The sequence below is a fragment of the Petromyzon marinus genome, unplaced genomic scaffold, assembly GCF_048934315.1.
Source record: "Petromyzon marinus isolate PM22_M1 ecotype Great Lakes invasive population unplaced genomic scaffold, UKy_Petmar_22M1.pri1.0 PM_G_Scaffold_2, whole genome shotgun sequence".
NCBI lineage: Eukaryota > Metazoa > Chordata > Hyperoartia > Petromyzontiformes > Petromyzontidae > Petromyzon > Petromyzon marinus.
The window spans coordinates 11530948-11547242 of record NW_027422761.1 but is presented as its reverse complement, the minus strand read 5'-3'; positions in this window follow the sequence as shown (position 1 = coordinate 11547242).

Below are 16295 nucleotides of genomic sequence, written 5' to 3'. Positions count from 1 at the left end.
TAATCAGCGTAAGTTGCTGAAATAAGCCTATTTAATAAGCGTACTTTGCTGAAATAAGGCTATCTAATAAGTCTAAGTTGCAGAAATAAGCATATTTCATAAGCCTATTTAATGAGCCTAAGTTGCTGAAATGTCTATTTAATAAGTCGATTTAATAAGTCAAAGTTGCTAAAATAAGCCTATTTAATAAGGCTATTTAATAAACCTAAGTTGCTGAAATAAGCCTATTTAATGAGGCTATTTAATGAGCCTAAGTTGCTGAAATTAGCCGATTTAATAAGCCTAAGTTTCTGAACTAAGCCTATTTAAAAAGGTCTATTTAATAAGTCTAAGTTGCTGAAATAAACCTATTTAAAAATGCTATTTAATACGCCCAAGTTGCTGAAATAAACCTGATTAATAAGGCTATTTAATAAGCGTAAGTTGCTGAAATAAGCCTATTTAATAAGCCTAAGTTGCTGAAATAAGCCTATTTAATAAGGCTATTTAATAAGTCTAAGTTGCTGAAATAAACCTATTTAATAAGCCTTAGTTGCTAAAATAAGCCTATTTAATGAGGCTATTTAATAAGTCCATTTAATAAGCCTATTTAATAAGCCTATTTAATACGCCTATTTAATAAGCCTATTTAATACGCCTATTTAATAAACCTATTTAATAAGTATTTAATGAGCCTATTTATTAAGTCTATTTAATAAGCCTTTTTAATAAGCCTATTTAATAAGTCTATTTAATAAGCCTATTTAATAGGCCTATTTAATAAGTCTAAGTTGCTTAAATACGCCTATTTAAAAAGCCTAAGTTGCTGAATAAACCAATTTAATAAGTCTAAGTTGCTGAAATAAGGCTATTTAATAAGCCTAAGTTGCTGAAATGAGCCTATTTAATAAGCCTAAGTTGCTGAAATAAGGCTATTCAATAAGTCTAAGTTGCTGAAATAAGCGTATTTAATAAATCTAAGTTGCTAAAATAAGCCTATTTAATGAGGCTATTTAATAAGTCTATTTAATAAACCTATTTAATAAGCCTATTTAATAAGCCTATTTAATAAGCCTATTTAATAAGTCTATTTAATAAGTCTATTTAATAAGCCTATTTAATAAGTATTTAATGAGCCTATTTAATAAGCCAACTTATTGAGCCTATTTAATAAGCCAATTTATTGAGCCTATTTAATTATCCTATTTAATAAGCCTATTTAATGAGTCTATTTTATAAGCCTATTTAATATGCCTATTTAATAAGCCTATTTAATAAGCCTAAGTTGCAGAATAAGCCTATTTAATAAGCCTGAGTTGCTGAAATAAGCCTATTTAATAAGCCTAAGTTGCTGAATAAGCATATTTAATAAGCCTAAGTTGCTGAAATTAGCCTATTTAATAAGTCTAAGTTGCTGAATTAAGGCTATTTAATAAGCCTAAGTTTCTGAAATAAGCCTATTTAATAAGCCTAAGTTGCTGAAATAAGGCTATTTAATAAGTCTAAGTTGCTGAAATAAGCCTATTTAATAAGCCTAAGTTGCTGAAATAAGTATATTTAATAAGCATAAGTTGCTGAAATAAGCCTATTTAACAAGTCTAAGTTGCTGAAATAAGGCTATTTAATAAGTCTAAGTTGCTGAAATAAGCCTATTTAATCAGCGTAAGTTGCTGAAATAAGCCTATTTAATAAGCCCAAGTTGCTGAAATAAGCCTATTTAATAAGGCTATTTAATAATCCTAAGTTGCTGAAATAAGCCTATTTAATAAGCGTAAGTTGCTGAAATAAGGCTATTTAATAAGTCTAAGTTGCTGAAATAAGCCTATTTAATAAGCCTAACTTGCTGAAATAAGCCTATTTAATAAGCCTAAGTTGCTGAAATAAGCCTATTTAATAGGCCTAACTAATAAGTCTAAGTTGCAGAAATAAGCAAATTTCATAAGCCTATTTAATGAGCCTAAGTTGCTGAAATGTATATTTAATAAGTCGATTTAATAAGTCTAAGTTTCTAAAATAAGCCTATTTAATAAGGCTATTTAATAAGCCTAAGTTGCTGAAATAAGCCTATTTAATAAGGCTATTTAATGAGCCTAAGTTGCTGAAATAAGCCTATTTAATAAGCCAAAGTTTCTGAACTAAGCCTATTTAAAAAGGTATATTTAATAAGTCTAAGTTGCTGAAATAAACCTATTTAAAATGCTATTTAATAAGCGTAAGTTGCTGAAATAAACCTGTTTAATAAGGCTATTTAATAAGCATAAATTGCTGAATAAGCCTATTTAATAAGCCTAAGTTGCTGAAATAAGCCTATTTAATAAGTCTAAGTTGCTGAAATAAGGCTATTTAATAAGCCTAAGTTGCTGAAATAAGCCTATTTAATAAGCCTAAGTTGCTGAAATAAGGCTATTTAATAAGTCTAAGTTGTGAAAAATAAGCCTATTTAATAAGTCTAAGTTGCTGAAATAAGGCTATTTAATAAGTCTAATTTGCTGGAATAAGCCTATTTAATCAGCGTAAGTTGCTAAAATAAGCCTATTTAATAAGTCCAAGTTGCTGAAATAAGCCTATTTAATAAGGCTATTTAATAAGCCTAAGTTGCTGAAAGAAGCCTATTTAATAAGCCTAAGTTGCTGAAATAAGCCTATTTAATAAGCCTAAGTTGCTGAAATAAGCCTATTTAATAGGCCTATCTAATAAGTCTAAGTTGCAGAAATAAGCATATTTCATAAGCCTATTTAATGAGCCTAAGTTGCTGAAATGTCTATTTAATAAGTCGATTTAATAAGTCAAAGTTGCTAAAATAAGCCTATTTAATAAGGCTATTTAATAAACCTAAGTTGCTGAAATAAGCCTATTTAATGAGGCTATTTAATGAGCCTAAGTTGCTGAAATAAGCCGATTTAATAAGCCTAAGTTTCTGAACTAAGCCTATTTAAAAAGGTATATTTAATACGCCCAAGTTGCTGAAATAAACCTGATTAATAAGGCTATTTAATAAGCGTAAGTTGGTGAAATAAGCCTATTTAATAAGCCTAAGTTGCTGAAATAAGCCTATTTAATAAGGCTATTTAATAAGTCTAAGTTGCTGAAATAAACCTATTTAATAAGCCTACGTTGCTAAAATAAGCCTATTTAATGAGGCTATTTAATAAATCCATTTAATAAGCCTATTTAATAAGCCTATTTAATACGCCTATTTAAAAAGCCTATTTAATACGCCTATTTAATAAACCTATTTAATAAGTATTTAATGAGCCTATTTATTAAGTCTATTTAATAAGCCTTTTTAATAAGCCTATTTATTAAGCATATTTATTAAGCCTATTTATTGAGCCTATTTAATAAGCCTATTTATTAAGCCTATTTAATACGCCTATTTAATAAGTCTATTTAATAAGTCTATTTAATAAGCCTATTTAATAAGCCTATTTAATAAGCCTATTTAATGAGCCTATTTAATCAGTCTATTTAATAAGCCTATTTAATAGGCCTATTTAATAAGTCTAAGTTGCTGAAATAAGCCTATTTAATACGCCTAAGTTGCTAAAATAAGCCTATTTAATGAAGCTGTTTAATAAGTCTATTTAATAAGCCTACTTAATAAGCCTATTTAATGAGCCTATTTAAAAAGCCTATTTAATAAGTCTATTTAATAAGTCTATTTAATATGCCTATTTAATAAGTATTTAACGAGCCTATTTAATAAGCCTATTTATTAAGCCTATTTAATACGCCTATTTAATAAGTCTATTTAATAAGCCTACTTAATAAGCCTATTTAATGAGCCTATTTAAAAAGCCTATTTAATAAGCCTATTTATTGAGCCTATTTAATAAGCCTATTTAATAAGCCTATTTAATAAGCCTATTAATTAAGCCTATTTAATGAGCCTATTTATTAAGCCTATTTATTGAACCTATTTAATAAGTCTATTTAATAAGCCTGTTTAATAAGCCTATTTAATAAGTATTTAATGAGCCTATTTAATAAGCCCAAGTTGCTGAATAAGCCTATTTAATAAGCCTAAGTTGCTGAAATAAGGCTATTTAATAAGCCTATTTAATAAGCCTAAGTTGCTGAATAAGCCTATTTAATAAGCCTAAGTTGCTGAAATAAGCCTATTTAATAAGTCTAAGTTGCTGAAATAAGGCTATTTAATAAGCCTAAGTTGCTGAAATAAGCCTATTTAATAAGCCTAAGTTGCTGAAATAAGGCTATTTAATAAGTCTAAGTTGCTGAAATAAGCCTATTTAATAAGTCTAAGTTGCTGAAATAAGCCTATTTAATAAGTATAAGTTGCTGAAATAAGGCTATTTAATAAATCTAAGTTGCTGAAATAAGCCTATTTAATCAGCGTAAGTTGCTGAAATTAGCCTATTTAATAAGCCCAAGTTGCTGAAATAAACCTGATTAATAAGGCAATTTAATAAGTCTAAGTTGCTGAAAGAAGCCTATTTAATAAGCGTAAGTTGCTGAAATAAGGCTATTTAATAAGTCTAAGTTGCTGAAATAAGCCTATTTAATAAGCCTAAGTTGCTGAAATAAGGCTATTCAATAAGTCTAAGTTGCTGAAATAAGCCTATTTAATAAGCCTAAGTTGCTAAAATAAGCCTATTTAATGAGGCTATTTAATAAGTCTATTTAATAAGCCTATTTAATAAGCCTATTTAATAAGCCTATTTAATAAGTCTATTTAATAAGTCTATTTAATAAGCCTATTTAAAGAGTATTCAATGAGCCTATTTATTAAGCCTATTTATTGAGCCTATTTAATAAGCCTATTTATTAAGCCTATTTATTAAGCCTATTTATTGAGCCTATTTAATAAGCCTATTTATTAAGCCTATTTAATACGCCTATTTAATAAGTCTATTTAATAAGCCTATTTAATAAGCCTATTTAATAAGCCTATTTAATAAGCCTATTTAATGAGCCTATTTAATCAGTCTATTTAATAAGCCTATTTAATAGGCCTATTTAATAAGTCTAAGTTGCTGAAATAAGCCTATTTAATACGCCTAAGTTGCTAAAATAAGCATATTTAATGAAGCTGTTTAATAAGTCTATTTAATAAGCCTACTTAATAAGCCTATTTAATGAGCCTATTTAAAAAGCCTATTTAATAAGTCTATTTAATAAGTCTATTTAATATGCCTATTTAATAAGTATTTAACGAGCCTATTTAATAAGCCTATTTATTGAGCGTATTTAATAAGCCTATTTAATAAGCCTATTTAATAAGCCTATTAATTAAACCTATTTAATGAGCCTATTTAATAAGCCTATTTATTGAACCTATTTAATAAGTCTATTTAATAAGCCTGTTTAATAAGCCTATTTAATAAGTATTTAATGAGCCTATTTAATAAGCCCAAGTTGCTGAATAAGCCTATTTAATAAGCCTAAGTTGCTGAAATAAGGCTATTTAATAAGCCTATTTAATAAGCCTAAGTTGCTGAATAAGCCTATTTAATAAGCCTAAGTTGCTGAAATAAGCCTATTTAATAAGTCTAAGTTGCTGAAATAAGGCTATTTAATAAGCCTAAGTTGCTGAAATAAGCCTATTTAATAAGCCTAAGTTGCTGAAATAAGGCTATTTAATAAGTCTAAGTTGCTGAAATAAGCCTATTTAATAAGTATAAGTTGCTGAAATAAGCCTATTTAATAAGTCTAAGTTGCTGAAATAAGGCTATTTAATAAATCTAAGTTGCTGAAATAAGCCTATTTAATCAGCGTAAGTTGCTGAAATAAGCCTATTTAATAAGCGTACTTTGCTGAAATAAGGCTATCTAATAAGTCTAAGTTGCAGAAATAAGCATATTTCATAAGCCTATTTAATGAGCCTAAGTTGCTGAAATGTCTATTTAATAAGTCGATTTAATAAGTCAAAGTTGCTAAAATAAGCCTATTTAATAAGGCTATTTAATAAACCTAAGTTGCTGAAATAAGCCTATTTAATGAGGCTATTTAATGAGCCTAAGTTGCTGAAATTAGCCGATTTAATAAGCCTAAGTTTCTGAACTAAGCCTATTTAAAAAGGTCTATTTAATAAGTCTAAGTTGCTGAAATAAACCTATTTAAAAATGCTATTTAATACGCCCAAGTTGCTGAAATAAACCTGATTAATAAGGCTATTTAATAAGCGTAAGTTGCTGAAATAAGCCTATTTAATAAGCCTAAGTTGCTGAAATAAGCCTATTTAATAAGGCTATTTAATAAGTCTAAGTTGCTGAAATAAACCTATTTAATAAGCCTTAGTTGCTAAAATAAGCCTATTTAATGAGGCTATTTAATAAGTCCATTTAATAAGCCTATTTAATAAGCCTATTTAATACGCCTATTTAATAAGCCTATTTAATACGCCTATTTAATAAACCTATTTAATAAGTATTTAATGAGCCTATTTATTAAGTCTATTTAATAAGCCTTTTTAATAAGCCTATTTAATAAGTCTATTTAATAAGCCTATTTAATAGGCCTATTTAATAAGTCTAAGTTGCTTAAATACGCCTATTTAAAAAGCCTAAGTTGCTGAATAAACCAATTTAATAAGTCTAAGTTGCTGAAATAAGGCTATTTAATAAGCCTTAGTTGCTGAAATGAGCCTATTTAATAAGCCTAAGTTGCTGAAATAAGGCTATTCAATAAGTCTAAGTTGCTGAAATAAGCGTATTTAATAAATCTAAGTTGCTAAAATAAGCCTATTTAATGAGGCTATTTAATAAGTCTATTTAATAAACCTATTTAATAAGCCTATTTAATAAGCCTATTTAATAAGCCTATTTAATAAGTCTATTTAATAAGTCTATTTAATAAGCCTATTTAATAAGTATTTAATGAGCCTATTTAATAAGCCAACTTATTGAGCCTATTTAATAAGCCAATTTATTGAGCCTATTTAATTATCCTATTTAATAAGCCTATTTAATGAGTCTATTTTATAAGCCTATTTAATATGCCTATTTAATAAGCCTATTTAATAAGCCTAAGTTGCAGAATAAGCCTATTTAATAAGCCTGAGTTGCTGAAATAAGCCTATTTAATAAGCCTAAGTTGCTGAATAAGCATATTTAATAAGCCTAAGTTGCTGAAATTAGCCTATTTAATAAGTCTAAGTTGCTGAATTAAGGCTATTTAATAAGCCTAAGTTTCTGAAATAAGCCTATTTAATAAGCCTAAGTTGCTGAAATAAGGCTATTTAATAAGTCTAAGTTGCTGAAATAAGCCTATTTAATAAGCCTAAGTTGCTGAAATAAGTATATTTAATAAGCATAAGTTGCTGAAATAAGCCTATTTAACAAGTCTAAGTTGCTGAAATAAGGCTATTTAATAAGTCTAAGTTGCTGAAATAAGCCTATTTAATCAGCGTAAGTTGCTGAAATAAGCCTATTTAATAAGCCCAAGTTGCTGAAATAAGCCTATTTAATAAGGCTATTTAATAATCCTAAGTTGCTGAAATAAGCCTATTTAATAAGCGTAAGTTGCTGAAATAAGGCTATTTAATAAGTCTAAGTTGCTGAAATAAGCCTATTTAATAAGCCTAACTTGCTGAAATAAGCCTATTTAATAAGCCTAAGTTGCTGAAATAAGCCTATTTAATAGGCCTAACTAATAAGTCTAAGTTGCAGAAATAAGCAAATTTCATAAGCCTATTTAATGAGCCTAAGTTGCTGAAATGTATATTTAATAAGTCGATTTAATAAGTCTAAGTTTCTAAAATAAGCCTATTTAATAAGGCTATTTAATAAGCCTAAGTTGCTGAAATAAGCCTATTTAATAAGGCTATTTAATGAGCCTAAGTTGCTGAAATAAGCCTATTTAATAAGCCAAAGTTTCTGAACTAAGCCTATTTAAAAAGGTATATTTAATAAGTCTAAGTTGCTGAAATAAACCTATTTAAAATGCTATTTAATAAGCGTAAGTTGCTGAAATAAACCTGTTTAATAAGGCTATTTAATAAGCATAAATTGCTGAATAAGCCTATTTAATAAGCCTAAGTTGCTGAAATAAGCCTATTTAATAAGTCTAAGTTGCTGAAATAAGGCTATTTAATAAGCCTAAGTTGCTGAAATAAGCCTATTTAATAAGCCTAAGTTGCTGAAATAAGGCTATTTAATAAGTCTAAGTTGTGAAAAATAAGCCTATTTAATAAGTCTAAGTTGCTGAAATAAGGCTATTTAATAAGTCTAATTTGCTGGAATAAGCCTATTTAATCAGCGTAAGTTGCTAAAATAAGCCTATTTAATAAGTCCAAGTTGCTGAAATAAGCCTATTTAATAAGGCTATTTAATAAGCCTAAGTTGCTGAAAGAAGCCTATTTAATAAGCGTAAGTTGCTGAAATAAGGCTATTTAATAAGTCTAAGTTGCTGAAATAGGCCTATTTAATAAGCCTAAGTTGCTGAAATAAGCCTATTTAATAAGCCTAAGTTGCTGAAATAAGCCTATTTAATAGGCCTATCTAATAAGTATAAGTTGCAGAAATAAGCATATTTCATAAGCCTATTTAATGAGCCTAAGTTGCTGAAATGTCTATTTAATAAGTCGATTTAATAAGTCAAAGTCGCTAAAATAAGCCTATTTAATAAGGCTATTTAATAAGCCTAAGTTGCTGAAATAAGCCTATTTAATGAGGCTATTTAATGAGCCTAAGTTGCTGAAATAAGCCAATTTAATAAGCATAAGTTTCTGAACTAAGCCTATTTAAAAAGGTCTACTTAATAAGTCTAAGTTGCTGAAATAAACCTATTTAAAAATGGTTTTTAATACGCCCAAGTTGCTGAAATAAACCTGATTAATAAGGCTATTTAATAAGCGTAAGTTGCTGAAATACGCCTATTTAATAAGCCTAAGTTGCTGAAATAAGCCTATTTAATAAGGCTATTTAATAAGTCTAAGTTGCTGAAATAAACATATTTAATAAGCCTAAGTTGCTAAAATAAGCCTATTTAATGAGGCTATTTAATAAGTCCATTTAATAAGCCTATTTAATAGGCCTATTTAATACGCCTATTTAATAAGCCTATTTAATACGCCTATTTAATAAACCTATTTAATAAGTATTTAATGAGCCTATTTATTAAGTATATTTAATAAGCCTTTTTAATAAGCCTATTTAATAAGTCTATTTAATAAGCCTATTTAATAGGCCTATTTAATAAGTCTAAGTTGCTGAAATAAGCCTATTTAATAAGCCTAATTTGCTGAATAAACCAATTTAATAAGTCTAAGTTGCTGAAATAAGGCTATTTAATAAGCCTAAGTTGGTGAAATGAGCCTATTTAATAAGCCTAAATTGCTGAAATAAGGCTATTCAATAAGTCTAAGTTGCTGAAATAAGCCTATTTAATAAGCCTAAGTTGCTAAAATAAGCCTATTTAATGAGGCTATTTAATAAGTCTATTTAATAAGCCTATTTAATAAGCCTATTTAATAAGCCTATTTAATAAGCCTATTTAACAAGTCAATTTAATAAGTCTATTTAATAAGCCTATTTAAAGAGTATTCAATGAGCCTATTTATTAAGCCTATTTATTGAGCCTATTTAATAAGCCTATTTATTAAGCCTATTTATTGAGCCTATTTATTGAGCCTATTTAATAAGCCTATTTATTAAGCCTATTTAATACGCCTATTTAATAAGTCTATTTAATAAGCCTATTTAATGAGCCTATTTAATAAGCCTATTTAATAAGCCTATTTATTGAGCCTATTTAATAAGTCTATTTAATAAGCCTATTTAATAAGCCTATTTAATAAGCCTATTTAATAGGCCTATATAATAAGTCTAAGTTGCTGAAATAAGCCTTTTTAATTAGCCTAAGTTGCTGAATAAACCAATTTAATAAGTCTAAGTTGCTGAAATAAGGCTATTTAATAAGCCTAAGTTGCTGAAATGAGCCTATTTAATAAGTCTAAGTTGCTGAAATAAGGCTATTCAATAAGTCTAAGTTGCTGAAATAAGCCTATTTAATAAGCCTAAGTTGCTAAAATAAGCCTAATTAAGGAGGCTATTTAATAAGTCTATTTAATAAGCATATTTAATAAGCCTATTTAATAAGCCTATTTAATAAGCCTATTTAACAAGTCCATTTAATAAGTCTATTTAATAAGCCTATTTAAAGAGTATTCAATGAGCCTATTTATTAAGCCTATTTATTGAGCCTATTTAATAAGCCTATTTATTAAGCCTATTTATTAAGCTTATTTATTCAGCCTATTTAATGAGCCTATTTATTAAGCCTATTTAATACGCCTATTTAATAAGTCTATTTAATAAGCCTATTTAATAAGCCTATTTAATAAGCCTATTTATTGAGCCTATTTAATAAGTCTATTTAATAAGCCTATTTAATAAGCCTATTTAATAAGCCTATTTAATAGGCCTATTTAATAAGTCTAAGTTGCTGAAATAAGCCTATTTAATAAGCCTAAGTTGCTGAATAAACCAATTTAATAAGTCTAAGTTGCTGAAATAAGGCTATTTATTAAGCCTAAGTTGATGAAATGAGCCTATTTAATAAGCCTAAGTTGCTGAAATAAGGCTATTCAATAAGTCTAAGTTGCTGAAATAAGCCTATTTAATAAGCCTAAGTTGCTAAAATAAGCCTATTTAATGAGGCTATTTAATACGTCTATTTAATAAGCCTATTTAATAAGCCTATTTAATAAGCCTATTTAATAAGCCTATTTAACAAGTCAATTTAATAAGTCTATTTAATAAGCCTATTTAAAGAGTATTCAATGAGCCTATTTATTAAGCCTATTTATTGAGCCTATTTAATAAGCCTATTTATTAAGCCTATTTATTAAGCCTATTTATTGAGCCTATTTAATACGCCTATTTAATAAGTCTATTTAATAAGCCTATTTAATAAGCCTATTTAATAAGCCTATTTATTGAGCCTATTTAATAAGTCTATTTAATAAGCCTATTTAATAAGTATTTAATGAGCCTATTTAATCAGTCTATTTAATAAGCCTATTTAATAGGCCTATTTAATGAGTCTAAGTTGCTGAAATAAGCCTATTTAATAAGCCTAAGTTGCTAAAATAAGCCTATTTAATGAGGCTGTTTAATAAGTCTATTTAATAAGCCTATTTAATAAGCCTATTTAATGAGCCTATTTAAAAAGCCTATTTAATAAGTCTGTTTAATACATTTATTTAATACGCCTATTTAATAAGTATTTAACGAGCCTATTTAATACGCCTATTTATTGAGCCTATTTAATAAGCCTATTTATTAAGCCAATTAAATAAGCCTATTTAATAAGCCTATTTAATAAGTCTATTTAATAAGCCTATTTAATAAGGCTATTTAATAAGCCTATTAATTAAGCCTATTTAATGAGCCTATTTAATAAGCCTATGTATTGAACCTATTTAATACGTCTATTTAATAAGCCTGTTCAATAAGCCTATTTAATAAGTATTTAATGAGCCTATTTAATAAGCCCAAGTTGCTGAATAAGCCTATTTAATAAGCCTAAGTTGCTGAAATAAGCCTATTTAATAAGCCTATTTAATAAGCCTAAGTTGCTGAATAAGCCTATTTAATAAGCCTAAGTTGCTGAAATAAGCCTATTTAATAAGTCTAAGTTGCTGAAATAAGCCTATTTAATCAGCGTAAGTTGCTGAAATAAGCCTATTTAATAAGCCCAAGTTGCTGAAATAAGCCTATTTAATAAGGCTATTTAATAAGCCTAAGTTGCTGAAAGAAGCCTATTTAATAAGCGTAAGTTGCTGAAATAAGGCTATTTAATAAGTCTAAGTTGCTGAAAGAAGCCTATTTAATAAGCCTAAGTTGCTGAAATAAGCCTATTTAATAAGCCTAAGTTGCTGAAATAAGCCTATTTAATAGGCCTATCTAATAAGTCTAAGTTGCAGAAATAAGCATATTTCATAAGCCTATTTAATGAGCCTAAGTTGCTGAAATGTCTATTTAATAAGTCGATTTAATAAGTCAAAGTTGCTAAAATAAGCCTATTTAATAAGGCTATTTAATAAGCCTAAGTTGCTGAAATAAGCCTATTTAAGGAGGCTATTTAATGAGCCTAAGTTGCTGAAATAAGCCTATTTAATAAGGCTATTTAATAAGTCTAAGTTGCTAAAATAAACCTATTTAATAAGCCTAAGTTGCTAAAATAAGCCTATTTAATGAGGCTATTTAATAAGCCTATTTAATACGCCTATTTAATAAACCTATTTAATAAGTATTTAATGAGCCTATTTATTAAGTCTATTTAATAAGCCTTTTTAATAAGCCTATTTAATAAGTCTATTTAATAAGCCTATTTAATAGGCCTATTTAATAAGTCTAAGTTGCTTAAATAAGCCTATTTAATAAGCCTAAGTTGCTGAATAAACCAATTTAATAAGTCTAAGTTGCTGAAATAAGGCTATTTAATAAGCCTAAGTTGCTGAAATGAGCCTATTTAATAAGCCTAAGTTGCTGAAATAAGGCTATTCAATAAGTCTAAGTTGCTGAAATAAGCCTATTTAATAAGCCTAAGTTGCTGAAATAAGCCTATTTAATAAGGCTATTTAATAAGTCTAAGTTGCTGAAATAAACATATTTAATAAGCCTAAGTTGCTAAAATAAGCCTATTTAATGAGGCTATTTAATAAGTCCATTTAATAAGCCTATTTAATAGGCCTATTTAATACGCCTATTTAATAAGCCTATTTAATACGCCTATTTAATAAACCTATTTAATAAGTATTTAATGAGCCTATTTATTAAGTATATTTAATAAGCCTTTTTAATAAGCCTATTTAATAAGTCTATTTAATAAGCCTATTTAATAGGCCTATTTAATAAGTCTAAGTTGCTGAAATAAGCCTATTTAATAAGCCTAAGTTGCTGAATAAACCAATTTAATAAGTCTAAGTTGCTGAAATAAGGCTATTTATTAAGCCTAAGTTGATGAAATGAGCCTATTTAATAAGCCTAAGTTGCTGAAATAAGGCTATTCAATAAGTCTAAGTTGCTGAAATAAGCCTATTTAATAAGCCTAAGTTGCTCAAATAAGCCTATTTAATGAGGCTATTTAATAAGTCTATTTAATAAGCCTATTTAATAAGCCTATTTAATAAGCCTATTTAATAAGCCTATTGAACAAGTCAATTTAATAAGTCTATTTAATAAGCCTATTTAAAGAGTATTCAATGAGCCTATTTATTAAGCCTATTTATTGAGCCTATTTAATAAGCCTATTTATTAAGCCTATTTATTAAGCCTATTTATTGAGCCTATTTAATACGCCTATTTAATAAGTCTATTTAATAAGCCTATTTAATAAGCCTATTTAATAAGCCTATTTATTGAGCCTATTTAATAAGTCTATTTAATAAGCCTATTTAATAAGTATTTAATGAGCCTATTTAATCAGTCTATTTAATAAGCCTATTTAATAGGCCTATTTAATACGTCTAAGTTGCTGAAATAAGCCTATTTAATAAGCCTAAGTTGCTAAAATAAGCCTATTTAATGAGGCTGTTTAATAAGTCTATTTAATAAGCCTATTTAATAAGCCTATTTAATGAGCCTATTTAAAAAGCCTATTTAATAAGTCTGTTTAATACATCTATTTAATACGCCTATTTAATAAGTATTTAACGAGCCTATTTAATACGCCTATTTATTGAGCCTATTTAATAAGCCTATTTATTAAGCCAATTAAATAAGCCTATTTAATAAGCCTATTTAATAAGTCTATTTAATAAGCCTATTTAATAAGGCTATTTAATAAGCCTATTAATTAAGCCTATTTAATGAGCCTATTTAATAAGCCTATGTATTGAACCTATTTAATAAGTCTATTTAATAAGCCTGTTCAATAAGCCTATTTAATAAGTATTTAATGAGCCTATTTAATAAGCCCAAGTTGCTGAATAAGCCTATTTAATAAGCCTAAGTTGCTGAAATAAGCCTATTTAATAAGCCTATTTAATAAGCCTAAGTTGCTGAATAAGCCTATTTAATAAGCCTAAGTTGCTGAAATAAGCCTATTTAATAAGTCTAAGTTGCTGAAATAAGGCTATTTAATAAGCCTAAGTTGCTGAAATAAGCCTATTTAATAAGCCTAAGTTGCTGAAATAAGGCTATTTAATAAGTCTAAGTTGCTGAAATAAGCCTATTTAATAAGTCTAAGTTGCTGAAATAAGGCTATTTAATAAATCTAAGTTGCTGAAATAAGCCTATTTAATCAGCGTAAGTTGCTGAAATAAGCCTATTTAATAAGCCCAAGTTGCTGAAATAAGCCTATTTAATAAGGCTATTTAATAAGCCTAAGTTGCTGAAAGAAGCCTATTAAATAAGCGTAAGTTGCTGAAATAAGGCTATTTAATAAGTCTAAGTTGCTGAAATAAGCCTATTTAATAAGCCTAAGTTGCTGAAATAAGCCTATTTAATAAGCCTAAGTTGCTGAAATAAGCCTATTTAATAGGCCTATCTAATAAGTCTAAGTTGCAGAAATAAGCATATTTCATAAGCCTATTTAATGAGCCTAAGTTGCTGAAATGTCTATTTAATAAGTCGATTTAATAAGTCAAAGTTGCTAAAATAAGCCTATTTAATAAGGCTATTTAATAAACCTAAGTTGCTGAAATAAGCCTATTTAATGAGGCTATTTAATGAGCCTAAGTTGCTGAAATAAGCCGATTTAATAAGCCTAAGTTTCTGAACTAAGCCTATTTAAAAAGGTATATTTAATACGCCCAAGTTGCTGAAATAAACCTGATTAATAAGGCTATTTAATAAGCGTAAGTTGGTGAAATAAGCCTATTTAATAAGCCTAAGTTGCTGAAATAAGCCTATTTAATAAGGCTATTTAATAAGTCTAAGTTGCTGAAATAAACCTATTTAATAAGCCTACGTTGCTAAAATAAGCCTATTTAATGAGGCTATTTAATAAATCCATTTAATAAGCCTATTTAATAAGCCTATTTAATACGCCTATTTAAAAAGCCTATTTAATACGCCTATTTAATAAACCTATTTAATAAGTATTTAATGAGCCTATTTATTAAGTCTATTTAATAAGCCTTTTTAATAAGCCTATTTATTAAGCATATTTATTAAGCCTATTTATTGAGCCTATTTAATAAGCCTATTTATTAAGCCTATTTAATACGCCTATTTAATAAGTCTATTTAATAAGTCTATTTAATAAGCCTATTTAATGAGCCTATTTAATAAGCCTATTTAATGAGCCTATTTAATCAGTCTATTTAATAAGCCTATTTAATAGGCCTATTTAATAAGTCTAAGTTGCTGAAATAAGCCTATTTAATACGCCTAAGTTGCTAAAATAAGCCTATTTAATGAAGCTGTTTAATAAGTCTATTTAATAAGCCTACTTAATAAGCCTATTTAATGAGCCTATTTAAAAAGCCTATTTAATAAGTCTATTTAATAAGTCTATTTAATATGCCTATTTAATAAGTATTTAACGAGCCTATTTAATAAGCCTATTTATTAAGCCTATTTAATACGCCTATTTAATAAGTCTATTTAATAAGCCTACTTAATAAGCCTATTTAATGAGCCTATTTAAAAAGCCTATTTAATAAGCCTATTTATTGAGCCTATTTAATAAGCCTATTTAATAAGCCTATTTAATAAGCCTATTAATTAAGCCTATTTAATGAGCCTATTTATTAAGCCTATTTATTGAACCTATTTAATAAGTCTATTTAATAAGCCTGTTTAATAAGCCTATTTAATAAGTATTTAATGAGCCTATTTAATAAGCCCAAGTTGCTGAATAAGCCTATTTAATAAGCCTAAGTTGCTGAAATAAGGCTATTTAATAAGCCTATTTAATAAGCCTAAGTTGCTGAATAAGCCTATTTAATAAGCCTAAGTTGCTGAAATAAGCCTATTTAATAAGTCTAAGTTGCTGAAATAAGGCTATTTAATAAGCCTAAGTTGCTGAAATAAGCCTATTTAATAAGCCTAAGTTGCTGAAATAAGGCTATTTAATAAGTCTAAGTTGCTGAAATAAGCCTATTTAATAAGTCTAAGTTGCTGAAATAAGCCTATTTAATAAGTATAAGTTGCTGAAATAAGGCTATTTAATAAATCTAAGTTGCTGAAATAAGCCTATTTAATCAGCGTAAGTTGCTGAAATAAGCCTATTTAATAAGCCCAAGTTGCTGAAATAAACCTGATTAATAAGGCAATTTAATAAGTCTAAGTTGCTGAAAGAAGCCTATTTAATAAGCGTAAGTTGCTGAAATAAGGCTATTTAATAAGTCTAAGTTGCTGAAATAAGCCTATTTAATAAGCCTAAGTTGCTGAAATAAGGCTATT